The sequence below is a fragment of the Podarcis cretensis genome (assembly GCF_951804945.1).
Source record: "Podarcis cretensis genome assembly, chromosome: 8".
Taxonomy (NCBI): domain Eukaryota; kingdom Metazoa; phylum Chordata; class Lepidosauria; order Squamata; family Lacertidae; genus Podarcis; species Podarcis cretensis.
Genome location: NC_137177.1, coordinates 73,754,572 through 73,782,379, shown reverse-complemented (window position 1 = coordinate 73,782,379; position 27,808 = coordinate 73,754,572). Strand labels below are relative to the sequence as shown.

The 27,808-nt window shown below is 49.1% G+C and overlaps 1 protein-coding gene across 1 annotated transcript in view; it reads left to right on the top strand.

The window, feature by feature from the left end:
* The window catches only part of LOC307221954 (taste receptor type 1 member 3-like), a 374,179-nt gene extending 363,788 nt beyond the window's left edge, over positions 1-10,391 (top strand). Inside the window, exon 8 of the mRNA XM_079986892.1 lies at positions 10,249-10,391. The gene's annotated coding sequence lies outside the window, so the exon portion shown is untranslated. The remainder of the gene's footprint in view (positions 1-10,248) is intronic.
* The last annotated feature ends 17,417 nt before the right edge of the window (positions 10,392-27,808 follow it).

The window sequence follows — 27,808 nt, the reverse complement described above, 5'->3', positions numbered from 1 at the left end:
AAATCCATTACGTCTGCCCTGGTGCCTACATACAACAACAACAACAACAACTTATTTATACCCCGCCCATCTGGCTGGGCTTCCCCAGCCTCTCTGGGCGGCTTCCAACAAAATATTAAAATACAGTAATGCATCAAACATTAAAAGCTTCCCTAAACAGGGCTGCCTTCAGATGTCTTTTCAAGATAGGATAGCTGCTTGTTTCCTTCACATCTGAAGGGAGGGCGTTCCACAGGGTGTGCGCCACTACCGAGAAGGCCTTCTGCCTGGTTCCCTGTAACCTCAGTTCTCATAGGGAGGGAACCACCAGAGGCCCCTCGGAGGTGGACCTCAGTGTCCGGGCTGAATGATGGGGGTGGAGATGCTGCTTCAGGTATACTGGGCTGAGGCCATTTAGGGCTTTAAAGGTCAGTACCAACACTTTGAATTGCGCTCAGAAACGTGCTGGGAGCCAATGTAGGACTCTGGCTTGGTGCCAGAGGGCAAATGGGGGTGCCCTCCCTCACTTGGCTGGTAGTTTTAAAGTCAATAGCTAGCATGGGCTAGAAGCAGGCAGAAGTCTGAGAGTGAGGGCCATGGTTGATTTCTGCTTGAATCCAAGGCTGTTGCTATGGGAGAAGCAAGACCTTCTGGGGTGCCAATGCTGTGAGCCCTTGAATCATAGGCTCAGGTTGTAAAGGTAAAAAGGGTAAAGGACTCCTGGATGGTTAAGTCCAGTCAAAGGCAACTATGGGGTTGTGGCGCTCATCTCAGGCCGAGGGAGCTGGTGTTTGTCCACAGCCAGCATGACTAAACCACTTCTGGCGCAACGGAAACACTGTGATGGAAACCAGAGCGCACAGAAACACCATTTACCTTCCTGCCGCAACAGTACCTGTTTATCTGCTTGCACTGGCGTGCTTTCAAACTGCTAGGTTGGCAGGAGCTGGAACAGAGCAACGGGAGCTCACCCCATCACAGGGATTCGAACCGCCGACCTTCCAATCGGCAAGCCCAAGAGGCTCAGTGGTTTAGACCACAGCGCCACCCGCATCAGGTTGTATAGGTGTGTAAATAAACTATAGAGCATAAAGACACCACAGACTCTGTTGTTCCTCATTCCAAGGAAACCAAACCCTGGATAAATACTTGGAGCCCGTAAAATCTCACACCACTTTGAGATCGGAGTGGCATACAACAATATATAAAAGCTATGCTGTGAGTGATACACACACACACACACACACACACACACACACACACACACAGTGGTACCTTGGGTTACAGATCCTTCAGGTTACAGACTCCATTAACACAGAAATTTTACCTCGGGTTAAGAACTTTGCTTCAGGATGAGAACAGAAATCGTGTTCTGGCGGCGCAGCAGCGGCAGGTGGCCCCATTAGCTAAAGTGGTGCTTCAGGTTAAGAACAGTTTCAGGTTAAGAACGGACCTCCAGACCAAATTAAGTACTTAACCCGGGGTACCACTGTCTCTGTGTGTGTATAGTGTCCATCCTGAATTTACCAACATTCAGCTTCTTTGTATGTTCACAAATTCTAGTGTTATGAGAGAGGGAGAAAATATTCCCTCTGTCCACTTTCACCATGCAAGGCATCTAGTCTAGCATTTCTTTCTCATAGTGGTCAACCGGATGGTCCTCTGAGAAGACCAAAAGTGGGGCCTGAGTGCTCCTGTGCTCTCCCCACTTGCGATTCCCAGCAATTGGCATTCAAAGGCACCTTTCTCTGTTAATACCCTCCCTCTGGTTATCTCTTCCCCCCCCCCCCCGAAACCCTGCTGCATTTATTCTCCTCGCTCCCCTTCTGGAGGCTGCGTCTCCAAGCAGTTCTGGGAACCCATGGCATGAACTACTGGCCTCATAAATATTTGGAGAATAACAAGCAGCCCACAAGTAGGTGAAACTCTCCTTCCTTGCCAACCTGTGTCCTTGTGTTTTATCAGAGATCTGGCTTCTTGTTTCGCTGCTGAAGTAAACAAAAGCTCCCTTGAGATCTTCACGCTCGCAGGCTGTTTTGTAGCAAAAAAAGGGAGTGGGGCCCGCTCTCTCCGCAAGCTGCGTCATTTGTAAGGGGGTGGATGGAATAGCTCCTTCGCCTCATTGACATTTCCTTTGGGGGCCAAAAATGACCCAGAGAGGCTCAAGAACAACAGATGCTTATGCGCAAAAGAAGCATGAATTGTCTGGCTTTTCCTTTGTGGGTGAGGTGGGGGCACCCAAAATTTCCCCTTCCCTGCCAAGAGAATGGGAAACATTTTTCCACTCTGACATGGGGGAAAGTCAAGGTTCTTGAGAAATTTGTGGTTTTGCGTTCAACATTGGTCCTACACGGAGTATTGTTGTAAATAAAAATTGCCCTTTTCCCTTATGGGGTATCCAAGAGCCCATACAGAGTCCTTACATAGGTTCCCTATTGGTAGGAGAAAATAACAGAGGCCAACCAGAGAATATTGAGAAGCAAAGCAGCTAGCAAGATTGATCTTTATTGATCTGTTGCAACAGGGTGCTCCCCTCACACGCAGGAAAGGAGGAAGACCTAGAAAAATGGTGTGCAAGGCCTTATAAAGACTTTTGAAATTCCCATCCTGTAGATCAAGACCACCCCCAGAAACATCATACATACATCACAGAAGGGGTGTGACCTAAGACCACCCGCCAGATACATCACACCTACATCACAGAAAAGGTGGTCCAAAATAGAAATTTTAATATTGTTTTTCTCCTGTTTTTGTTTATCTCCTGTCTGGCAGGTTACTTGATTGGATTTCCTGGGTAGCCGGGCCAGTCTTTTGTAATGATAAATACTTAGTTCCTGGGCCAAGTCACAGGCTCACACCCTATTCAAACACAGACATACCCTTAAGACAGGATTTGTGAAGGAAAAGACAATGGGGAGGCTTTTCCACTTTGACCATGCAGAGGAATCAAAATGGTTCCAGGTTGGCCTTCCTGTGCTGATCTATGTATGTGCTTGGTTGGTACACTTATGAACATTACCATATATCTAAGACCTCAAAATTCCTATCACAATATACCCAATGAAATGAATGGGCACGGCCAGCTTGAACCCATTTCCACATGTAAATAACTTCCTCTGTCTCTCTAGCCCCAACGTCAGCTTTAAGAGAACCTGTTTGTGGCAGACGTTGCTTCCCAATTCGGATTGCCTTGAACCCTCTCTGGAGACATAGACTTAAATGCCCCATTCAGGGGAAGCGAAGGAAGTCACAGTAGCCTCTCCGAAGGTACTCTATTTTTAACTTTTTGCAAGACTCCTTCCTTCTCAGCTGGGCTCCTGGCTTTGCCAAAGGAAACACAGAAACTGTGTTGCATGCATCCCTCTGGGGCTGGTTTGAAAGTGAGCGAACAGAGTCTGAAAAAGGAACTGGGCATGCCAGCCTAATAAAGCAAAGTTCCAGGGTGGCAACAGAAAGCAAACTAAAAATGCTTTTGCAGTTCGTCTAAACTATCCAGCAATATCAAGTTATAGGAAAACTGGTGCTATTAACACTAATCCTTCTAGTTGGTTAATTGGTTCGGCAACTTCCATGCACATGATGAGGGATGCTAATTATTTCCCCCAAGAGTTAGGTAAAGGGGCCCCTGACCATTAGGTCCAGTCGTGACCGACTCTGGGGTTGCGGCGCTCATCTCGCTTTATTGGCCGAGGGAGCCGGCATACAGCTTCCGAGTCATAATAATAATAATAATAATAATAATTTATTATTTATACCCCGCCCATCTGGCTGAGTTTCCCCAGCCACTCTGGGCGGCTCCCAATCAGTGTTAAAAACAATACAGCATTACATATTAAAAACTTCCCTGAACAGGGCTGCCTTAAGATGTCTTCTGAATGACAGGTAATTCTTTATCTCTTTGACATCTGATGGGAGGGCGTTCCACAGGTCGGGCGCCACTACCGAGAAGGCCCTCTGTCTGGTTCCCTGTAGCCTCACTTCTCGCAATGAGGGAACCGCCAGAAGGCCCTCGGCGCTGGATCTCAGTGTCCGGGCTGAACGATGGGGGTGGAGATGCTCCTTCAGGTATACAGGACCGAGGCCGTTTAGGGCTTTAAAGGTCAGCACCAACACTTTGAATCGTGCTCGGAAACGTACTGGGAGCCAGTGCAGATCTCTCAGAACCGGTGTTATGTGGTCCCGGTGGCCACTCCCAGTCACCAGTCTAGCTGCCGCATTCTGGATTAATTGCAGTTTCCGGGTCACCTTCAAAGGTAGCCCCACGTAGAGCGCGTTGCAGTAGTCCAAGCGTGAGATAACCAGAGCATGCACCACTCTGGCGAGACAGTCCGCGGGAAGGTAGGGTCTTAGCCTGCGTACCAGGTGGAGCTGGTAGACAGCTGCCCTGGACACAGAGTTAACCTGCGCCTCCATGGACAGCTGTGAGTCCAAAATGACTCCCAGGCTGCGCACCTGGTCCTTCAGGGGCACAGTTACCCCATTCAGGACCAGGGAATCCTCCACACCTGCCCGCCTCCTGTCCCCCAAAAACAGTACTTCTGTCTTGTCAGGATTCAACCTCAATCTGTTAGCCGCCATCCAACCTCCAACCGCCTCCAGGCACTCACACAGGACCTTCACCGCCTTCACTGGTTCTGATTTAAAGGAGAGGTAGAGCTGGGTGTCATCTGCATACTGATGAACACCCAGTCCAAACCCCCTGATGATCTCTCCCAGCGGCTTCATATAGATGTTAAAAAGCATGGGGGAGAGGACGGAACCCTGAGGTACCCCACAAGTGAGGGCCCAAGGGTCTGAACACTCATCCCCCACCACCACTTTCTGAACACGGCCCAGGAGGAAGGAGCGGAACCACTGTATAACAGTGCCCCCAGCTCCCAGCCCCTCTAGGCGGTCCAGAAGGATGTTATGGTCGATGGTGTCAAAGGCCGCTGAGAGATCCAGCAGAACTAGGAAACAGCTCTCACCTTTGTCCCTAGCCCGCCGGAGATCATCAACCAGCGCGACCAAGGCAGTTTCAGTCCCATGGTGAGGCCTGAATCCCGATTGGAAGGGATCCAAATGGTCCGTTTCCTCCAGGCGTGCTTGGAGTTGTTCAGCAACCACCCGCTCAATCACCTTGCCCAAGAATGGAAGATTTGAGACTGGGCGATAGTTGGCCAAATTGGCCGGGTCTAAAGATGTTTTTTTAAGAAGCGGTTTAATGACCGCCTCTTTCAGCGGGTCTGGGAAGGCTCCCTCACAGAGGGAAGCATTCACCACCCCGCAAAGCCCATCGCCCAGCCCTTCCTGGCTCGCTTTTATCAGCCAGGATGGGCAAGGATCAAGAAGACAGGTGGTCGGTTTCACTCGTCCAAGCAGCCTGTCCACATCCTCGGAGGTAACAGATTGGAATTGATCCCATATAACAGGACCAGACAGAACTCTAGCACTCTCCCGCCCTGGCCCTGCTCCCACTGTGGAGTCTACTTCCTTCTGAATCTGAGCGATTTTATCTGCAAAAAACTTTGCAAAAGCATTGCAGGAGATCTTGGGGTCCCTACCAGGCCCCGGTGGTACAGGTGGTTCCGATAAACTGCGAACCACCTGAAAAAGTCTCCTGCTGCTGTTTTCTGCAGATGCAATGGAGGCGGCGAAGAAGGCCCTCTTCGCCGTCGCCATTGCCACTTGGTAGGCTCGACGTTGAGCTCTAACCCGTGTCCGGTCTGATTCAGAATGAGTTTTCCGCCACCGGCGCTCTAGCCGTCTCAACGATTGTTTCATCACCCTCAGCTCCGGGGAGAACCACGGGGCTGTCCGGGCTCCATGCAATCGGAGAGGGCGCTTCGGAGCCAGACAGTCAATAGCCCTGGTTAACTCCGCATTCCAGCGTGCCACCAGGGAATCAGCTGAAAGGCCATCAACTTGGGATAAAGCATCCCCTACCACTCTCTGGAAGCCAATTGGATCCATTAAGTGGCGGGGGCGGACCATCCGAATCGGTCCCACCTCCCTGCGGAGGGGAAGGGTTGCGGAGAAGTCCAGTTGCACCAGGAAGTGATCTGACCATGGCACTTCTTTTGTTTCGCTTTTAGTTAATGTCAGATCACCAACATCCGTAGAGGTAAACACCAAGTCTAAGGCATGTCCGTGGCTATGAGTTGGGCCAGACTTATTCAGGGACAGCCCCATGGAGGCCATGCTTTCCACGAAGTCCCGAGCTGCCCCTTGTAAGGTCGTGTCGGCATGGATGTTAAAATCCCCCAGGACAACCAAGCTAGGTGTCTCCAGGAGTATATCCGCCACGACCTGAAGCAGCTCGGGCAGGGAATCCTTGGTGCAGCGGGGAGGTCGGTACACCAGTAGGAATCCTGTACTGCCCCTATTGCCCAACTTCCAGAACATGCACTCAGAAAACTGGGTCTTCCCAATAGGACGCCTGGTGCAGACTAATGACTTCCTAAAAATCGCTGCAACCCCCCCTCCCCGCCCACATGACCTGGGTTGCTGTGCGTAAGAGAAACCTGGTGGGCAAGCAGCGGCAAGGACAGGCCCATCTGCCTCATCCAACCAGGTCTCTGTCACACATGCCAGGTCAAATCCTCCATCCACAATCAGGTCGTGGATGGCAGTGGTTTTATTCATCATTGACCTGGCATTGCACAGCAACACTTTCAGGTCATGTGGGTTTCCCTTGCTGATTACTGTATCCTTCCGGTCAGGACCAGACCTGGAGGCAGGGATAGTCCTCAAACAACGACTAAACCTGCCTCCTCGGTAATGACATGGTCTGGTCTTAGCATAACTCCTCCTCCTGCCCGTGATCACCGAGATCGGGTGTCCCAATACATCTCCCCCTGTGGAACCTGCCCCACCCAATCTATTGGCTGAGGCCCACTCCCAGGCAGCCATGACCCTCCCCCTTAAAAGGCAAAATACAAACTAAATAATAATTTAACAGAATAACAATAATAATAAAACAAAACAGAACAAAACAAAACAAAGCAAAACAAGGAACAATAGTGCTGACTCAGTGCTTATCCCACCCCAAGCAAAAATAAAATAATGAAATAATATAATATTATAAAAAACAACAACCACCATTTAAAGTGCTGCAAATTAAAAGCGATTAAAACATTTAAAACCATCATGTGGCCGGCATGACTAAGCCGCTTCTGGTGAACCAGAGCAGCACACGGAAATGTCGTTTACCTTCCCACTGGAGCGGTACCTATTTATCTACTTGCACTTTGATGTGCTTTCGAACTGCTAGGTTGGCAGGAGCAGGGACCGAGCAACGGGAGCTCACCCTGTTGCAGGGATTCGAACCACCGACCTTCTGATCAGCAAGTCCTAGGCTCTGTGGTTTAACCCACAGCGCCACCAGTGTCCCAAGAGTTAAATGATAGCTAATCAGAGGCAGATACAGGAGAGCTATGAGATTCAGGTGAGAGTCAGATGCCTTGTCAATCCCAGCAGGTATATAAGAGGACGACCCGGCCTGCCCAGGCCGCAGTTTTACTAGAAAACCAGAGGTTAAACTTTCCAGCCCCGGGAGGAGCGTGGGGAGTGTTTGTGTGACACACCTGCACACTGCAGTTGACACACTAATGTGTCATGACACACACTTTGGAAAGCTCTGCTCTAGACCTCTCTCCCTGGTCCTAGGTGACTCTACCCAAATCAAGAGTCCCACTCCAAGCCACATTATTGACTGGCTTCCTTTGCACCTCACCTTGTGTGTTCCTGCCTGGTTGAAATGTGTCCTGAGAATACCTCTTGCTCGTTTGGATGGAGGATAGAGAGGGGTGTGTGAGCATGTGTAGAAACTTGCCTCCTGTACTAAGGTGAAATTTGCATTCCTTCCTCCACCCGTCTCCTCCTCAGGGGCCGCTCGCCACTGGCATCCGGCCCTCAGAAAGTCACCCAGAAGCAAATGCAGCAGCCCTCATGGTGGAAAACGTTCTCCCACCTGGAGACATGGAGAAGAGTGGGGAAAGACAGAGGAAGTTCCCATCAGATCCAAAACAAAACAAAACAAAAGCCTTGGCCTCAGACAGTTCAAGAAGTCGAGCCTCAGACGCCCTGGAATCTTGGCTCTGATCTAATGGAGTTTCTGAAGCGTGAGGGGAACTTGGCTTTGCCTGAACAAGCGAGGCTCACCTGAGTCAGGTGCCTGCCTTTAGTGTTCAGCGCCACAGCCGCACACACCCCTTGTCCCCGGAGGGGATTTACCTCATGCAGTTTCCATGACGCTCCCTGCTCGGGCCTGGGCACACAACCCATGTGCCTTGGCTTGGCTGCTGAGGAACAAGTTGGCCATTCTATTTTCATCCTGGCTGGGTCACAGCCCTGCTAAGCGGAGCAGGTGGGGGGAAGGGGAGAGAACATGGAAAGGGGACCTTTTGCCCAGCCAAGGTCACACAGAGCATAGAGAGTGTTTCTGTGGCGTTTGAGCTCCCAAGGGCATTACGTGGTCAGCTTCCAGAGCCTTCCGATGAGCAATGACCGATGAGTAATTATAACAACAACAACAACAACAACAACAATAATGATTTATTATTCATACCCAGCCCATCTGGCTGGGTTTCCCCAGCCACTCTGGGCGGCTTCCAAAAGAACACTAAAATACAATAACTTATTAAGCATTAAAAGCTTCCCTAAACAGGGCTGCCTTCAGATGTCTTCTAAAAGTTTGGTAGTTGTTTTTCTCTTTGACATCTGGTGGGAGGGCGTTCCACAGGGCGGGTGCCACTTCCAAGAAGGCCCTGTGCCTGGTTCCCTGTAACTTGGCTTCTCACAGCAAGGGAACCGCCAGAAGGCCCTCGGCCCTGGACCTCAGTGTCCGGGCAGAATGATGGAGGTGGAGACGCTCCTTCAGGTATACTGGACCGAGGAGCTGCTTCTCATTATGGCCAAGCACTTACCTGCTGTTTATCCACTCTCTTTGCATGCAGAAGGTCCCAGGTTCAATCCCAGGAATATTCAGGGCTGGGGGGGAAATTCATACCCCAAACCCTGGAGAGTTACCACACAATAGAGAACTAGGTGGGCCAAGGATCTGACTCGATATACTTAATTAATTTTTATTTCACAAGATTTATATGCTGCTTGATTGTACAGTGGTACCTTGGGTTACATACGCTTCAGGTTACAGACGCTTCAGGTTACAGACTCCACTAACCCAGAAATAGTACCTTGGGTTAAGAACTTTGCTTCAGGATGAGAACAGAAATAGTGCTCCGGCGGCGCGGCAGCAGCAGGAGGCCCCGTTAGCTAAAGTGGTGCTTCAGGTAAAGAACAGTTTCAGGTTAAGAACGGGCCTCCAGACCAAATTAAGTACTTAACCCAAGGTACCACTGTGTGTGTGTGTATAGTGTCCATCCTGAATTTACCAACATTCAGCTTCTTTGTACGGACCCCTGGAATGAATTAAGTTCTTAACCCGAGGTACCACTGTAGTAAAAACCTTGAAGCAGCATACAAAAAGATAAAATGACGAAATCAAGAAAAAAGAACACCATGCTTGAAAGTATACGGAAGTTAAAATACTAAAACCAGTTAAAATTACCTCAACTTTCTAAGCATCCAGGGAGGCTTGTCGAAACAATCTTTTTAGCAGGCACCTAAAAGAGTACAGTGAAGGCACTCAATTGGCAGGGAGTTCCAGTGCCAGTGCTGCCACACTAACCAATCAGATTCTTACATGTGGCATCTTCCTGTGTTTCCTATACTCAGTGGGACTGGTAGGGCAGAAAGCAGACCCAAATGATAGGCAGGGCGGGGCCAATGAATCCTAGTTTTGTCCCCATTCTCCTCCTACCTGTCGGTGATCATTAGGACTGGTAGGGCATAAAGGCAGGAGGCCAACAACAGGTGGCACTGCAGCCAATGACTGACAGAGCCAAGAGGAGGAGGAGGAAGCTGGCAGCCAGGGCCAGCCCTTGAACTGGATGTTCGTAAGAAAGCAGGCCAGTGAGGACTGATTGAGGGCAGACTGAAATTGCTGGGGCAGTGCCCCTTCTCCCTAACATTCCAGCTTTCACTGCCGGCACCATAGAAATGGTAGAGCAGAGCAGGCAGGGAAAGAAAGGAAACATTAACCAGTAAACTGTGGTTGGTCCACACATTTGGGAGCTCTGAAGACTGTTTGAGTGCTAAACCATGGTTAGGGAAATCCGTGGTTTGCTGTGTTTTCTGAACTAAGCCTTTAGACAGCATCTTAAAAAGCAGAGACATCACCTTGCCAACAAAGGTCCATATAGTCAAAGCTAGTAGTGATCCCAGTAGTGATGTATGGAAGTGAGAGCTGGACCATAAAGAAGGCTGATCGCTGAAGAATTGATGCTTTTGAATTTTGGTGCTGGAGGAGACTCTTGAGAGTCCCATGGACTGCAAGAAGATCAAACCAATCCATTCTGAAGGAAATCAGCCCTGAGTGCTCACTGGAAGGACAGATCCTGAAGCTGAGACTCAAAATACTTTGGCCATCTCATGAGAAGAGAAGACTCCCTGGAAAAGACCCTGATGTTGGGAAAGATGGAGGGCACAAGGAGAAGGGGATGACAGAGGATGAGATGGTTGGACAGTGTTCTCAAAGCTACCAGCATGAGTTTGACCAAACTGCGGGAGGCAGTGGAAGACAGGAGTGCCTGGTGTGCTCTGGTCCATGGGGTCACGAAGAGTCGGACACGACTAAACGACTAAACAACAACAACAGATCTTTTCTGCCATTATTATGATGATTTGTTGGTTCCCTGACACCCACCACCGACATTTGAGCCTCACAGCTAGCTTGGTTGCATGACATGGGAAGGCAGAGTTCAAGCAGCATTCCTGAGCCTACTTCCTAGCTGACCATCAGTCAACGAAGGCATCCGTTTACATTCTTACGGCCCCGGTGCTGAGAAACATTCTCTCAGAAACGGGGAGCCTCTTGCCAAGAATAAAGTGACATGCAGGAAACGTTTCCTGTCGAGAGAGCCTCGGTGCTCATCAGCCCGGCAATTAAAACACGCAGATGTTCACAGCCTCGAGAAATTATGAGATGGGCCCTGCGACAATGAAATGCGAAACCAGCTTTGATTTTCACAAGGGGTTTCCCAGCATCAGATCGAGGTCAAGGCTGGGACTGAACAGGGCACCCTTCCCTGAGCCAACTCTGCTTTGGGAGGCTGGCATCCTTCCAGCCTTGCAAAGCTGCTCAGGTCTGACATCACTTTGGTGGCCAAGGCTGGGCTGGCATGTGACGGGCTCCCAGCCACAGTGAAGGCCTGCTCCACCACTGGACGGAAGTGCTCTAGGATCCTGCTAGAGCCCGTTGGGTGCCTTCTTGCCTGCAGTTGGAAAGACAATGTGAGTGCAGGGGTGGTGGTGGGCAAATTTTGGCCTGGCACATGGCGCCATAGCATACCTGCCATCCCATTTTTTCAGGCGAGAACGCAGTGGCCATTTTGAGTGCTGTGATCTTGCCCCCCCCCAAAAAAAGCTCTTTTGGGGAAGACTGCGATCTCGCACAGCTCCCCCTAATCCACATCTTTGGGTTCCATGTGGGATTTCGCCCCGAGAAAAGCACTTTTTTAAAGGCAAGAGCAAGGCACAGGTCACGTGACTCGCCCAGGGGCACGTCCCGGAAGACGCACATCCCAGTTTTGGGTCTGAAAATGTTGGACGGTATGCCATAGTACCCAAGTCCACCACTGCTTGGGGATCCCTCTCCAGGAACCTAATGCGGAGGCAAGACTGTTGGAGGGTTAATGCTGGAAGCCCCTTCACCCTGTGCTCAGGTATTTTTCTATGTGTGTAAATAAGACCATATATCCTGTTATAAGGAAAACTGCTCCCTTTTCCCTTATGGGGTATTCCGGAGTCCGTATAGAGTCCTTAAGTGGGTTCCTTATCGGTAGAAGAAAACAGAGGCCAGCCAGAGAATATTGAGAAGCAAAGCGGCTAGTAAAGCCTGATCTTTATCAAAAGAAATAAACTGTTGTAACAGGGTCCCCATTCACCGTACACAGGGGGCGAGGAGAATCCTGAACAATGGTGTACAAGCCCTTATACAGACCTTTGAAACTGCCCACCCTGTAGCCCAAGACCACCCCCTGAAACATCATACATACATCACAGAAGGAGGCGGTCTAAAACAGAAATCCTGTCTGCCAGGATACCTGACAATGGTCACTGATCGCATTACCTGGGCAGCCTGGCCATCCTTTTGTGATGGTTAATGCTTTAGTTCCTGAATCCAAGTCATAGGCTCACCCTATTCATACACAAATACAGCCTTAAGACAGGATTTGCAAACAAAAAGACAATGGGAAGGCATTCCCCATTTGCCTTCCTTGCTGCAGAGGAATATTTGAGGTCACTGGGAGAGTCAAAATGGCTTCAGGATTGCTCTCCCATACTATTTCAGGCACATGGTTCATATATTTAGATATGTGTGCATTTATGAATAAAGGTAAAGGGACCCCTGACCATTAGGTCCAGTCGTGACCGACTCTGGGGTTGCGGCGCTCATCTCGCTTTATTGGCCGAGGGAGCCGGCATACAGCTTCCGGGTCATGTGGCCAGCATGACTAAGCCGCTTCTGACAAACCAGAGCAGCGCACGGAAACGTTGTTTACCTTCCTGCCAGAGCAGTACCTATTTATCTACTTGCACTTGGACGTGCTTTCGAACTGCTAGGTTGGCAGGAGCTGGGACTGAGCAATGGGAGCTCACCCCATCGCGGGGATTCGAACCGCCGACCTTCTGATCGGCAAGTCCTAGGCTTTGTGGTGTAACCCACAGCGCCACCCGCGTCCCTCATTTATGAATATTTACCCTATATTTGAGACCTTAAAATTCTTAAAACAATCCTAAACACATCACAGCCTCCATTGACCTTCGTTCCAAGGAAACCAAATCCTGGATAGACGCAGGAACCCTTTTCACCATTTGAAGATTGGGATGAGCGCAACATTATATTCTCTCTAGGCGTTTGTGGGACTGCGCAAAACACACAGCCCTCCTGGAACAAGAGTTCAACGCGCGCGCACAATGCAGCTAAATCTTCCTTTGCCAAGAAGACAGAGGAATAAATAAGGAAGGCTGATCTCCAAAGAAGGAAGCAGACCCGGCAGCATCCCAAAAAAATCCCCATCTGGGAGAAAAAAATACAGTGAGCTGAGTCACTGCCGTAAGGCACAGAGCGAAGAACAAAGGATCGTGTCCCAGCTCTTTTGAAACTCCCTGATGTCTGGAGTTCACTGCCCTCCTCTCTCAGTGTGGTTCCTGGTTTTCCAGGGTCCTGAAGGGTCTTGAGGAGGCTTCTTTCATCTTTGATGTATTCCTTATCACAGCAAAATGACAATAAAATATTTTAAAAAGAAAAACAGAAGGAAAAATGTAACGGTCACTTTTTGTAGGACCTGCCGATTTCATCCCCCGGGGGTTGGGTTCAGCGACTAAATGAACCAGCTGCAGCTGGGCCTCATCCAGCCTGAGTAAATATTGAATCTGGCTGGCGAAAAGAGAGATTTCTAAGGTGTAGGTTGTTTAGTTGGCTAAATTGGGATGTGCCCTCATGCCCTCTGCTTTCTTGGTTTTTTAAAACAGAAGAAGCCTTTTTTTTCAGCCCTAGGATATTAAAGGCCCTTATTTGTCCATATCATGGAACCAAAGAGATTTGAAAGATATGCGAGAGATATGAGAGCCAGTGTGGTGTAGTGGTTAAGAGCGGTAGACTCGTAATCTGGTGAACCGGGTTCGATTCCCTGCTCCTCCACATGCAGCTGCTGGGTGACCTTGGGCCAGTCACACTTCTCTGAAGTCTCTCAGCCCCACTCACCTCACAGAGTGTTTGTTGTGGGGGAGGAAGGGAAAGGAGAATGTTAGCCGCTTTGAGACTCCTTCGGGTAGTGATAAAGCGGAATATCAAATCCAAACTACTTCTACTTCTTCTTCTTCGTGACATCCTGCAGCTCCCTTCCCATCCTAATCCTTGGAAGACTTGCTTATTGGCACATGTTAGCCAATCACATTGGAAAACTGCAGTGTGGTCACCGATAAGATCTATACCACCGTATGGAATCTGCAGAGGCTGGTCCATTAGGCTGAAAGGAGCACTATCTCACCAACCCGTCTCTGACTCCACTATCACAGTCCCTCGTTGAAATTAATGGACCCAAGGTAGTTATGTCCATACTATCCACTGGGTCTGCTCTGTTACAGCCATAAAAGGATTTGAGTGGATTTTGACACTTACAGTCTACAGCTATTCTTATGGTTTTTAATTTATACATGACTCAAAGGGACTTGCAAACACAAGAGAAACACTAAAACCAATTACAATAAAGACAAGCGATAAAAAACCCCGGGGGGAAACCAACAGCTATACAAATAGGCTTAGCGTATCATTCCCGGCAAATGAGTCCACAAGGCCACTTCCGCACTAAGGAGGAGGTGGGGTTGCAGGCTTCACGGCCCGCCCCCCACGCGCGCAGTGGCCCCACGTGATTGGGGGGATTCCAATCGGCTGGCTCGGGGGCAGGGCGGGCTCTATAAAGGCAGGACGCGGCTGGGGATCTCCCTCTTTGCCGCCCGCCAGCTGTTCCTGTTTATTTAAATACCCTTCAAACGAAGAGCCAAAAGCCCAGGTAGAAAGGAAAGTTTTCAGCTGGTGCCTAAAACTGGACAAAGAGGGTAGTAGGCAAACCTCCCTGGGGAGAACATCCCATAAGTTGGGAGCTGGCCCTGAAAAGGCCGTCTCTCGTGTTTCCATGGAGGAGGCGCATAGAGAATGGCTTTAGGTGATGATCCCGGGGGTCTTGGTGGCTTCATATGGGGAGAGGCAGTCCTTGATGTGTTGGGGTCCTGAGCCGCATAAGGCTTTATAGGTCAAATGGAACACTTTGAACTGGGCCCAGAAACTAACAAGCAGCCAGTTGGGCCAGGATTGGCGTTAGGAGGTAAGACTGTCTTGCCAGGTGAGAAACCCGGCTGCTGAATTCTGCATCAGCTGCATTTTCCGTACAATCTTCAAAGGCAGCCCCATGTATAATGCACTGCAGTAATCTAACCTGGAGGTTACCAGAGCATAGGCTACCCCTGCCCAGGTTGGGAAGTAGCTGAGCCACTTCTCTAAACTGATGGAAGGGACTTGTGTCACCAAGGCAACTTGAGCCCCAAGTGACAGGGAACCAACCAAACTATATTCCTTTGGAGGGAATATAACCGCATCAAGACCTAAGCCAAGGCCAATGCCTACAATGAATGAAACCAGTCTGAAACCCTGAAGAGCTAGTGCCAGCCAGCACAGACTGCAATGTGGTACCCCTCCAGATGTTGTTGAGCCATTGGCCATTCTGGCTGGGAATGATGGGAACTGGAGTCAACAACATCTGGAGGGCACCCTGGTGGACAATTCCGTCCTAGATGGTCCAATGGTCAAGAAGTTTCATTTAAAATAACTTGAAAATATGGATGAGAAGAAGATACAGCAGTAGTTATGAATCTGATCATGGTTCCTAATTTGGGAGAATTACATAAGGAGAGAGAGAAAATTCTATTGGGCCCATCTAATCCATCCATGTTGGTGGTCTGCTCACCAGCTCTTCTGGGAGCAAATCCCATCCTTTCCAGAAAAGGACAGGCAGCTGCCTGTGACTCCGTCTTTTCCCTTCTCTCCTCTTTTATCCCAAGTTGGCCTTCATTGTCACCACTTTACCCTTGTACACAGTGCAGTGTTTGTCACAGGAAGTCTCTGTCACCAGCTTCCTCATATTTGAGGGCTGCCGAAGCACACCCAAAGGAGTAAACATCACACAGTCATCCCTCTATTTGTGCCACGTTTCCCGACATGGCCAGGTCATTTGTTGCCGTAACATCTGAGAAGGAGAACAATACCCCAGGATTAAAATCTGCCCTCCAGGCGACCTGCAGAGGCCGGATGTGCTGGTATCCTGATTCTATATCTGCACACAGAGCACTGGAGGCTCAGGAGGTCTTCCAGGGTCTTCTAACGGTGGAGTCAGAAGATGGCACATCCTCGGGCACTGGCCCTTCCAGCTTCGTCTGGTAGCAGGGCCTCTGAGGAATAGGGATGGGAGGTCCTCACCCTCAGGTCTGGAGCCCTCACAGGACAAGGAATTTGACCCCTGACTCCTGATGCTCTCTTTGCGTCATCATGATCATTAATTTATCTCCTGCTTCCCCCCCCCCCCCCCATAACTCAAGGCGGCTCACAAAGGCACTCTACTTGCAGGAAATGAGACATCAGCTGGGGGCGGTGGTGGGGGCACCTTCCTGTTTCACCTCAGGCGCTGGAACAGAACAGGACAGGCCATGTGATGGCCTGGGATTCGGACTCAGATGCTGAACCTGAGGGATCCCAGCCTGCACAGGATTCCCCGCCTCCAGAACCAGCTGAGCCAGGGCTGGGGCTTGAGCCTGAAGAGTCCTCACCTGTGCTGGATCCTTAGGTGCAGACATCAGCTGAGTCTGCTCTGGCTCCTGAGGTGATGGAGGACCCATTGCCTGCAGGTGCTCCACTCTCAGCCCTGTCAGGGGAAGCTGAGGTTGCCTCTGGGTCCGGTAACCCTCCAGCCTCTCTTGAGCTGCAGAGGCTCAGGGCAGAGAGGCAGAGGGAACTAAGTTCCCGCAGGAGGAGTGCTCACTTCCAGGCCAGGAGAGGCGAGTCACCTGAGGATGGCGGCTGCCCTATGTCTCGGGGCAGATAAAAGCTGGCCAGCCCCAGTCCCAAGTTGCGGGAGCAACATTGTTGGTTGCTAGTTCCTGCCTGAACCCTATCCTGCTTTTCTGCCTGAGCTCCTGACCCGCCCTGGCTCCCTGCTTGCAAGCCTGTTCCTGACTTCACCCGACTCCCTGCCCTGCACCCAGCTTCAGCTACTACAGACTGCCTCCACATTGCACCTTTGACCACGGACCGGACTTGGCCCTCGCCTCTCGGGTAACCCACGAGACCAGCACAGGCCACTTCTGAGGGGCCTCCTTAACAAATGACACTTCCCAAGATTCTTTGGCGGAGGCCATCACTCTTCAAAGTACAGGGCCAATGGGGCCTTGTTTCAACCTCAGCCAAATTCCCGTCTCATCTCCCGGCCCCTGGTTTTTTGTTCTGAAGAGTTTGGCCCTGTTTCGGGAGCCTTTCACTGCCTATTTTATAGCCTGTCGTCCTCTTCGACCACAGGCATCTCATTTATCCCTGGGAGAGATACCAAGATTTTTTTCTTACTCTTGCAAGTTGAAAGATTTGGACATGATCCCAGGGAACAATGGTTTGGGCTGCTGAAGAGGAAAGCATCCCTGAAAGAAGCTAGTCAGAATCTATCTCCAACAGCCGAGACAGCTCTTGAAGACACACACCACTCCCCCCCCCCTTTAAGTTACATCAAGATCAACCTTTAAATATGTTCAAACACTCAAGACTCACCTCCAAGGATCCTGGAAACTGTAGTTTGTTAAGGGTGCTGAGAGTTGCTAGGAGACCCTTATGAAACTACAGTACCCAAGATTCTTGGACTGGGGAGCCATGACTGTTAGGTGGAATAAGACTGATTTAAATGGATGGTACAGGTATAACCTTGAGAACATAAGAACATGATAGCTCAGTTGGCAGGGCATGAGACTCTTACACCGGTTCTGACCTTTAAAGCCCTAAACGGCCTCGGCCCAGTATATCTGAAGGAGCGTCTCCACCCCCATCGTTCAGCCCGGACACTGAGGTCCAGATCCGAGGGCCTCCTGGCGGTTCCCTCACTGAGAGAAGTGAAGTTACAGAGAACCAGGCAGAGGGCCTTCTTGGTGGTGGTGCCCACCCTGTGGAATGCCCTCCCACCAGATGTCAAGGAAATAAACAACTATCTGACTTTTAGAAGACTTCTGAAGGCGGCCCTGTTTAGGGAAGCTTTTAATGTTTGATGCATTACTGTATTTTATTATTTTGTTGGAAGCCGCCCAGAGTAGCTGGGGAAACCCAGCCAGATGGGCAGGGTATAAATAATAGTTATTATTATTATTATTATTATTATTATTATTATTATGGTTGTGGGTCCAAGCCCCACATTGGGCGAAAGATTCCTACAACAGATTCTCCTTCCAACTCTATGATTCTATGAGAAGAGCCCTGCTGGATCAGGCCAATGGCCCGTCTAGCCCAGCATCCTTTTCTCCCAGGGGCCAACCAGATGCCCATTATGGGAAGCCCACAAGCAGGATCCGAGCACAAACACCTAACTCCCCACTTGCATGTTTCTATTTACTTACTATTTTACTTACTTGGGTCAGGTTAGCCATATTGTGCTGGAGGAGACTCTTAAGAGTCCCATGGACTGCAAGAAGATCAAACCTATCCATTCTGAAGGAAATCAGCCCTGAGTGCTCACTGGAAGGACTGATCCTGAAGCTGAGGCTCCAATACTTTGGCCATCTCATGAGAAGAGAAGACTCCCTGGAAAAGACCCTGATGTAGGGAAAGATGGAGGGCACAAGGAGAAGGGGACGACAGAGGACGAGATGGTTGGACAGTGTTCTCAAAGCTACTAACATGAGTTTGACCAAACTGCGGGAGGCAGTGGAAGACAGGAGTGCCTGGCGTGCTCTGGTCCATGGGGTCACGAAGAGTTGGACACGACTCAACAACTAAACAACAACAAGCCATATTGATTCGTATGCTGTTGGTGGATTTCTGTCGTTGTCTTGTTGGGCTGTGTGTGTGATAAAGGGGAGCCATACGGGGGTGAAAGTGTCTTCTTCTATTTGTCCCCATGTCAGTTTCAGTTTATTGGTTAATTTTTCTAGTAGGGCTGTTTCCCATACTATTTGGTACCATTGGTCCATGCTTACTCCTGACAGGTCTCTCCAGTGTCTGGTTATGATGTTTCTGGCTGCTGAAAGTAGGTGGGTTATGAGTTCTCTGTGGTGTAAGTGGGCATTGTTGTCTTGGAAGAACAACCATACAAGAAATAAGTAAAATAACCAAGCAAGTATTAGAAACCACTCCAGAACTGGCCTTACTAAACATCTTCCAAAAATCTTTTAAAGCCATCCAAATTGGTGGCAATCACTGCCTCCTGTGGGAGCAAAGGCCATAGTCTGACTATGCACTGTGTTCTTTTATCTTTCCTAAATCTTCCAACATTCCGTTGCATGTCCCCGAGTTCTAGTGTTATGAGAGAGAGAGGAAAACTTTTCTCTATCCCCATTCTCCATGCCATGCATAATTTTATAAATTTCTAGTAGCAGCTGCTGGGCTGAAGGAGAGAGAGGGCATGCCCCCCCTCCAATTTGGGGCCCCCAATCTAACTTTGTTATTTTGGATGTCAGGGTGTGTTGTGGCTGCTACATTCCAACGTATCTGGGGTTGCAGCCCAACTCAGAGCAGACCCACTGAAATTAATAGGCATGACCCGTTGATTTCAGTGACCCTACTCTGAGTAGAAATTCGCTGGCAACAATCCTTGGAACCCGTTTTTTACAACTGCGGGGAAAGTTTTAAGGGCGATAAATTAATTCTGATTTGTACCTCGCCTCTTCGTTTTGTTTCCACATGTAATTTTGAGTTCCATCAGAAACAAAACACAACTTTTTTTGTTTCTGGAATACTTTTACGCTTCGTTTAGATGTATGTTATTTTGATATGCCCTAAGGGCTAATTCAATAAGATTCTATTCTATCCAATGCTATTAATAGAAGGCTGTCATGTTAATTTTGCAGAAGCAAATTAGAATGTTTAGAGATAGATGCTGGAAAATAGCCAAGAAGGAAATGGTGCTTGCTGTTGGTTCAGAGCAGAAAGTTGGTAAGAAGTTCAGTTCAGTTCACAATTTAATGCAAACTACCGTAATTCACATTTCTTGTTTTTTAAAAACAGCTGGGGGGAGGATATGCTCCTGAGAGAATTGTTTAGCTCAAATCCTGCTTGATGATGCCCTGTTCTTGCTGTAATGTTTACAGCTAACAATGCTTAATCTAACAATGTTTATTCTTAGGTTAACTATCCTTGACACTCTTTTAAAAGATCAAGTGTTCAAAATATCTTACATCCATTATGGTAATAATCCTTAAAACAACATTTTACGCTGAACTTGTAATATCATTCCCACACTGCAGACTAGAGGCTGTGCCTCTGCTCACATTGCTTGCCAACCTTACCTATCCCCCACCAATGTCAAACCCCACCCCCTTACATCTCACCAAACCCCATACCCCTCCCCTTACAGATTGCCCAAACTGCGCTCCCTTCCCCTACAGATTACCTAAACCCCCATCCCATCCCTTCACGGGTCACTCAAACCTTCACTTATTGGTGGCTATGTGAAACGCAGCGTGACAACAGCCTTACAGTTTTATTATTAAGTAAGATAGGTGGCGCTGTGGGTTAAAGCCTCAGCGCCTAGGGCTTGCCGATCGAAAGGTCGGCGGTTCGAATCCCTGCGGCGGGGTGCGCTCCCGCTGCTCGGTCCCAGCGCCTGCCAACCTAGCAGTTCGAAAGCACCTCCGGGTGCAAGTAGATAAATAGGGACTGCTTACCAGCGGGAAGGTAAACGGCGTTTCCGTGTGCGGCTCTGGCTCGCCAGAGCAGCGATGTCACGCTGGCCACGTGACCCGGAAGTGTCTCCGGACAGCGCTGGCCCCTGGCCTCTTGAGTGAGATGGGCGCACAACCCCAGAGTCTGTCAAGACTGGCCCGTACGGGCAGGGGTACCTTTACCTTTACCTTTAAGATAGGGGGACTGAGAAAATACCATCTTCATAGAATCACAGAATTTGGAAGGAGACCTTGAAGGCCATCTAGCCTAGTGAGGGAAAGCCAGTCTATTCCTCTAGGGTGTAGAGGGGAACCTGTAGCTCTTGACATGTTGTTGAACTCCAACACCCATCAGCCCCAGCCGGCACATCCAATAGTCAGGATGGGAACTATGGTCCAGCAACATCCAGAGGACCACAGGCTCCCCATACCTACTCTAGGGAATTGGTTCCATAGTCCAACTGCTCTTACTGTCAAGAAACATATCCTAATGTTCAGTTGACACCTGCCCTCCTGCAGATGAAGCCCATTATTAGATCTAGACCTGCCCCCTGAGGCAAGTAGCAAACAAGTCACAAGAACATAATAAGAACCTGCAGGAGCATGTCTGTGCTGGTCCCGAGGGTTAACCGTGCAGCGAGGTCCAAGTCCAGTCCAAGGTCGAGGGTGCGGTATGGAGGCAGCCCGTCAAAAGTGAAGCTGGGTCCAAGGCAGGGAGTCGGGTGAGGTCAGGAGCTCCGGCAGAACAGCAGGACAGGGTTCAGGCAGGAACTGGCTACCAACAATATTGCTCCCACAACTTGGGACTGGGGCTGGCTGGCTTTTATCTGCCCCAAGGCATAGGGTGGCCCCGATCCTCAGGTGACTCGCCTCTCCTGGCCTGGAGGCGAGCACTCCTCCTGCGGAAACTTAGTTCCCTCTGGCTCTCTGCCCTGAGCCTCTGCAGCCCAGGAGAAGCTAGAGGGTTACCGGACCCAGAGGCAACCTCAGCTTCCTCTGACGGGGCTGAGAGTGAAGCACCTGCAGGCAATGGGTCCTCCATCACCTCAGGAGCCAGAACAGACTCAGCTGGTGCCTGCACCTGAGGATCCAGTACAGGTGAGGACTCTCCAGGCTCAGGCCCCAGCCCTGGCTCAGCTGGTTCTGGAGGCAGGGACTCCTGTGCAGGCTGGGATTCCTCAGGTTCAGCCTCTGAGCCCGAATCCCAGGCCATCACACCTGCCCTCCTGCAGATGAAGCCCATCTAGGCCTGCCCCCTGAGGCAAGTAGCAAACAAGTCACAAGAACATCCTAAGAACCTGCAGGAGTATCCCAATGGCCCATTTAGCTCAGCAGTCTGCTCTCACAGTGGCCAACCAGAATTTGAGTGCAAGAGCCCTCTCCCATCCTCGGATGTCCAGCAACTGGTATTCAGAAGCATTACTGCCTCCAGTCATGGAGGCAAAGCCAAGCTATCGTGTTTATTGGTAGCCCTCCATGAATTTGTCCAACCCTCTTTTAAAGCCATTCAAGTTGGTGGCTCATCGCTTTCTCCTGCGGGAGCAAGTTCCATAGTTTAACTATGTGCTGTGTGGAGAAGTAATAGTAATTTATTACTTGTACCCCACCCATCTGGCTGGGCTTCCCCAGCTGCTGTGGGCGGCTTCCAACAAAGATTAAAAATACATTAAAATGTCACACATTAAAAACTTCCCTAAGCAGGGCTGCCTTCAGATGTCTTCTAAATGTCAGGTAGTTGTTTAATCTCTTTGACATCTGGTGGGAGGGTGTTCCACAGGTCGGGCACCACCACTGAGAAGGCCCTCTGCCTGGTTCCCTGTAGCTTTGCTTCTCTCAGTGAGGGAACCACCAGAAGGTCCTCGGCACTGGACCTCAGTGTCCGGGCAGAATGATGGGGGTGGAGACGCTCCTTCAGGTATACTGGACCGAGGCCATTTAGGGATTTAAAGATCAGCACCAACACTTTGAATTGTGCTCGGAAACGTACTGGGAGCCAATGTAGGTCTTTCAAGACTGGTGTTATATGGTCTTGGCAGCCGCCCCCAGTCACCAGTCTAGCTGCCGCATTCTGGATTAGTTGTAGTTTCTGGGTCACCTTCAAAGGTAGCCCCACATAGAGCGCATTGCAGTAGTCCAAGAATTGCTTTCTTTTATCTGTCTTCAACTGTCCAACATGTAATCATTGGATGTCCGCAAGACTTTTAGGTTCCCCATCGCTTCTCTAGCCTTTTCCAGCAAGGTTCCCAAGCATCCACTTTGCTCTCTTGCGGTATTCCTTCCTTCTAGAAGGTAGGAAAACATAGCCTTGCCAGGCATTCGCTTGGCTGCCTGCACCTTCTTGGGAGTCAGCCTAATCTATTCAGACAACGACTCGCATCTGCGGTGAAGAAGAGGAGGACATGGATCTGTTCTGACAGCAGGGCCCTTTACAAGTTCTACCCACTCAACAGGGCTTTAAAAAAAATTATAAATCACGTATATGGGAGGAGGTGAGAGCTTCAGTGAAGCAATTCTCCGGCGGACCTGGAGAACAGAGAACCTTTCAACTGCATGACTTGAGTTCTCTTTGCTTTACGGCTCTTGCTCATTGTTTATTTCTCTTGATTTTCCCTAGTTTTGCAATAGCCCTGCAAGCATCACAGAGCTGGACCTCTGCTCTCCTGACGATGTAGCCGCCTTCATTTTTGGCAAACCATTGGTCCATCTGGCTCAGTATTTGGGGGACCATTTTCTAGCCCAAGAGCCAAGTTCTCTTATGGGCAACCTTCTGAGGGCCACATGTCAGGGGTGGGTGGAGCCAGAGCCAAAATATATTGGGCATAATATAAAAATTTCATCTTGGGAAAGGTTATGGAGGGAAGATTTAAAATCTACAGCTGTACGTTGAAAGAAAACTATATGAAAATGATGTACCGTTGGTATCTAACAACTACCAAATAAGCAAAAATGCATAGAACTGCTTCAAATATTTGTTGGAAATGTAAAGAGAAAGAGGGCACATTCTTCCATATGTGGTGGATGTGCAAATTAACAAAAGCATTCTGGGAAATGATATATACTGAGCTGAAAAAAATGTTTAAAATAACGTTTGTGGAAAAAACCAGAAGCTTTTCTATTAGGAATTTTAGGTGCAGAAATACCAAAGGAACAGAAAAGACTATTTATGTACGCGACAACGACAGCACAGATACTTTTGGCCCAAAGGTGGAAGGAAGATAAAGCCCCGACCAGAGAAGAATGGCTGATAAAGATGATGGACTACACCAAAATGGCGAAAATGACTGGGAAGATCAGAAATCAAGAAGATAGAAACTTTACTAAGGAACAGGGAAAATAGGGATGCGGGTGGCGCTGTGGGTAAAACCTCAGCACCTAGGACTTGCCGATCGCATGGTCGGCGGTTCGAATCCCCGCGGCGGGGTGCGCTCCCGTTGCTCGGTCCCAGCGCCTGCCAACCTAGCAGTTCAAAAGCACCCCCGGGTGCAAGTAGATAAATAGGGACCGCTTACTAGCGGGAAGGTAAACGCTGTTTCCGTGCGCTGCGCTGGCTCGCCAGAGCAGCTTCGTCATGCTGGCCACGTGACCAGGAAGTGTCTGCGGACAGCGCTGGCTCCCGGCCTCTAGAGTGAGATGAGCGCACAACCCTAGAGTCTGTCAAGACTGGCCCGTACGGGCAGGGGTACCTTTACCTTTACCTTTTAGGGAAAATTTATAACTTAGCTCGGAGAACATTGTAAACAATTAAAAACTTTGGCAGGACTGTAACAACACTTGTAATGTAACAAGAACTATGGGAAGATAGGGAATTTTAAGAAAATGGAGAATACTATAAGATCAGTGGGAAAAGGGAATGTAAATGGAACCCATGGAGGAGCAGAGGAAAGTCCAAGGATTCAGGGAACCCTTTATGTGTATGATTATGATTATGATTTGAATATAAATGTAAACTGCAAAAATCAATTATAAATTGTAAATTAAAAAAAGGCGGCAAGAGGCATGCTCAGAATTTAAGGGTGTGTTTCAACCAGGCAGAAAATACTATCATGGTAGAAAGTACAGTGGTACTTCGGGTTAAGAACTTCTGGAGGTCTGTTCTTAACCTGAAACTGTTCTTAACCTGAAGCACCCCTTTAGCTAATGGGGCCTCCTGCTGCCGCCACGCCGCCAGAGCACGATTTCTGTTCTCATCCTGAAGCAAAGTTCTTAACCCGAGGTACTATTTCTGGGTTAGCGGAGTCTGTAACCTGAAGCATCTGTAACCCAAGGTTCCACTGTATAGGATCATCACAGTATCTCACCCAGACACAATCCATACAAACTGATGATGTTGCCCTGTCAAAAAGCTCTGAAGATTCTGCCCCAAACTTTCAGAAGAGGTGTGGTCTTCCCCACTTCGTTGGAACTGAATGTGTCAATTTAGGTTTCGCTCAGTTTTCCAGTTTTCCATTCTGAAGTTGAGCTCTCGACACCTCCACAACAGTTTGCAAAAATTATTATTTTTGAAGTCCTCATGAAAACTCACCAGCACTTTTAAGATAGATTTCCCCTATAATATAAACATTTGGGGATGCAATTTTGCCTAAAGTGCACATTTTTGCAAAGTGATTTCCACTAAGGGGTGCCCATTCAATTGCTTTGATTGGCAGAACTGGCCCTCCTGCAGCTGCCACATAATACCCGTTCCACATCTGTAAGAACTCAATCATTTAGTGTGGCAGCATCTACTCTTTGGAACTCCCTGCCCATTGAGATGAAGCAGGAACCTTCTCTGTACTCTTTTCAGAGCCTGCTAAAATCATTCCTGCTTAGAAAATCCTACCCAGATACTTTGAAAGTTGAGGCAATTTTAACCTGCTTTAGTATTTTAATTTCTCTATGTTTTAAAATGTACTTGATTTTACTGTCTTATCTTTTGCAAACCACTTTAAGGTTGTTGTTGTTTACAATAAAGTGATGTATGAATTTTATGAAAAATTAAATATAATATAATGCACTTTTGTAGGTTGTTTTCAGCAACATATGCATTTGTATGCACACATTAACCTAGAAATGTTTTTGTATGCCTCACTGGGCTGTAGAACTACATTGAAAATTCAGAGAAGTGTGAATTTTAAAAGATGGCTGAGTTCAGTTTGCAAATCATTTTGGAGACCGCAAGTCTGGTAGGTTTGCCTTTAATACGTAGGTTTGCCTTTAAATCAAATTTCTCCCCCACCTCTCATTGGAGCCAAGGCCTCCAGAACTGAGTAGGGCACATTTAAGAACCAATAGCCTTTCGGGTGGTGCTGTGGTCTAAACCATTGAGCCTCTTGGGCTTGCCGATCAGAAGGTAGGCGGTTTGAATTCCCATGACCGAGTGAGCTCCCATTGCTCTGTCCCAGCTCCTGCCAACCTAGCAGTTTGAAAGCACGCCCCAAAGTGCAAGTAGATAAATAGATACCATTCCGGTGGGAAGGTAAATGGCGTTTCCATGCGCTGCTCTGGTTTCAGTATTCCATTGCACCAGAAGCAGCTTAGTCATGTTGGCCACATGACCCAGAAAAACTGTCTGTGGACAAACGCCGGCTCCCTTGGCCTGTAAAGTGAGATGAGTGCTGCAACCCCAGAGTCGACTGTGACTAGACTTAACTGTCAGGGGTCCTTTACATTTTACCTTTTTTAGCCTCAGCACTGGAGGTGGAGCTAGAACCCCTGACCTCCCTGCAGCCTGCTTATTGCCTCAGTCAGTTTCAAACCTTTGCTGAAGCAACATCTTAAGTCTGCTGCTCTTGGCTGCCTCCCTCCAGCCCAACTCCTGCACTGCTTTGCTTGGAGCTGTCCATGGTCCTAAGTGGCCTCCAGAACTTTGCTGAAGCAACATATTCTACCTGCTGCTCTCAGATGCCTCCCTCCAGCATGATTCCTGCATATGGAGCTGTCTGTGGTCCTGTTCCCTCGCCTGAACTCTTTCTTCAGCTTCCTAGTCTTCCCTGAGCACTCTGCCAAGAACAGGATAACAACACAGGATGTTCACATGAATGCTCTAATACAGATATTGTTAGATTACAGCTCCCATGCTCCCTGACCATTGGCTATGCTTGCTGGGGCTGATAGGAGTTGGATGTCACCTATGACTGGGGAGTACCACATTGGCTATCCTTAATTTAGATCACAGTTGTCCAATGAAACCATTTGGTAGAAGATTCGGGGCAGAAAAGGGAAACGTCTTATTCATACAGCACAGAGTTAAACTCTGGGATTCGCTACCATGAGACGGGGTACATGGGTTTCATACACACAGGGGAACTTACTTTTTACAGTGTATGTGGCTTCCCCTTTTCTCCTCACAACAACCCTAAAACGTAGGCTAGGCTCTGAGAGAGAGAGACTGGCCTCAGATTACCCACTAAGGGATAGGGCCAAATGCAACCAAGAGGATTCAATTGTCTCCCCCACCCCATTATTTTATGTGTTTAATTAGGGTTTAAAATCCAGGGCTAGATCTGGGACAGTTGTCTTCGTAGCAGTTAAAGGTAAAGGATAAAGGTACCCCTGCCCGTACGGGCCAGTCTTGACAGACTCTGGGGTTGTGCGCCCATCTCACTTAAGAGGCCAGGGGCCAGCGCTGTCCGGAGACACTTCTGGGTCACGTGGCCAGCGTGACAAAGCTGCATCTGGCGAGCCAGAGCCGCACACGGAAACGCCGTTTACCTTCCCGCTGGTAAGCGGTCCCTATTTATCTACTTGCACCCGGAGGTGCTTTCGAACTGCTAGGTTGGCAGGCGCTGGGACCGAGCAGCGGGAGCGCACCCCGCCACAGGGATTCGAACCGCCGACCTTTCGATCGGCAAGTCCTAGGCGCTGAGGCTTTAACCCACAGCGCCACCTGCGTCCCCTTCGTAGCAGGAGCTGGCTGCAAACATTCTGGCGGGGATCTGCCCTCCTCCTCTCCCAATTAACCTCCATCTCCAGGGTCTGCCTCCATGACATCACCAGGGACCACCCCTAGGTTTCAGGTTGGGCTCTGAAACTTCAAGGCCCAAGATGCTCCTCACCTTACAAGCCTAGCTGCACATTCCAAGACAGTGTAATCCTCACACTGGTTTAATGGCAAGCCAGTGATGTGGGAAAACTTCCTCCAATGTTCACCCATCTAAGAAGTAGCGAGATCAAGTGTGACAACCCCAGCTGCCATCCACAAATCCAAGGCTTCATTTGTTCCAAACAATTTGCAAAAATCCTGGATCTTCTTCCAGGCTCTGCTCAATAAAGCAAAAAACAAAACCTTATTCCAGCATGTTCAAATTCCAAATCATATAGACTCTTTGGAAGTTCTGGAAGC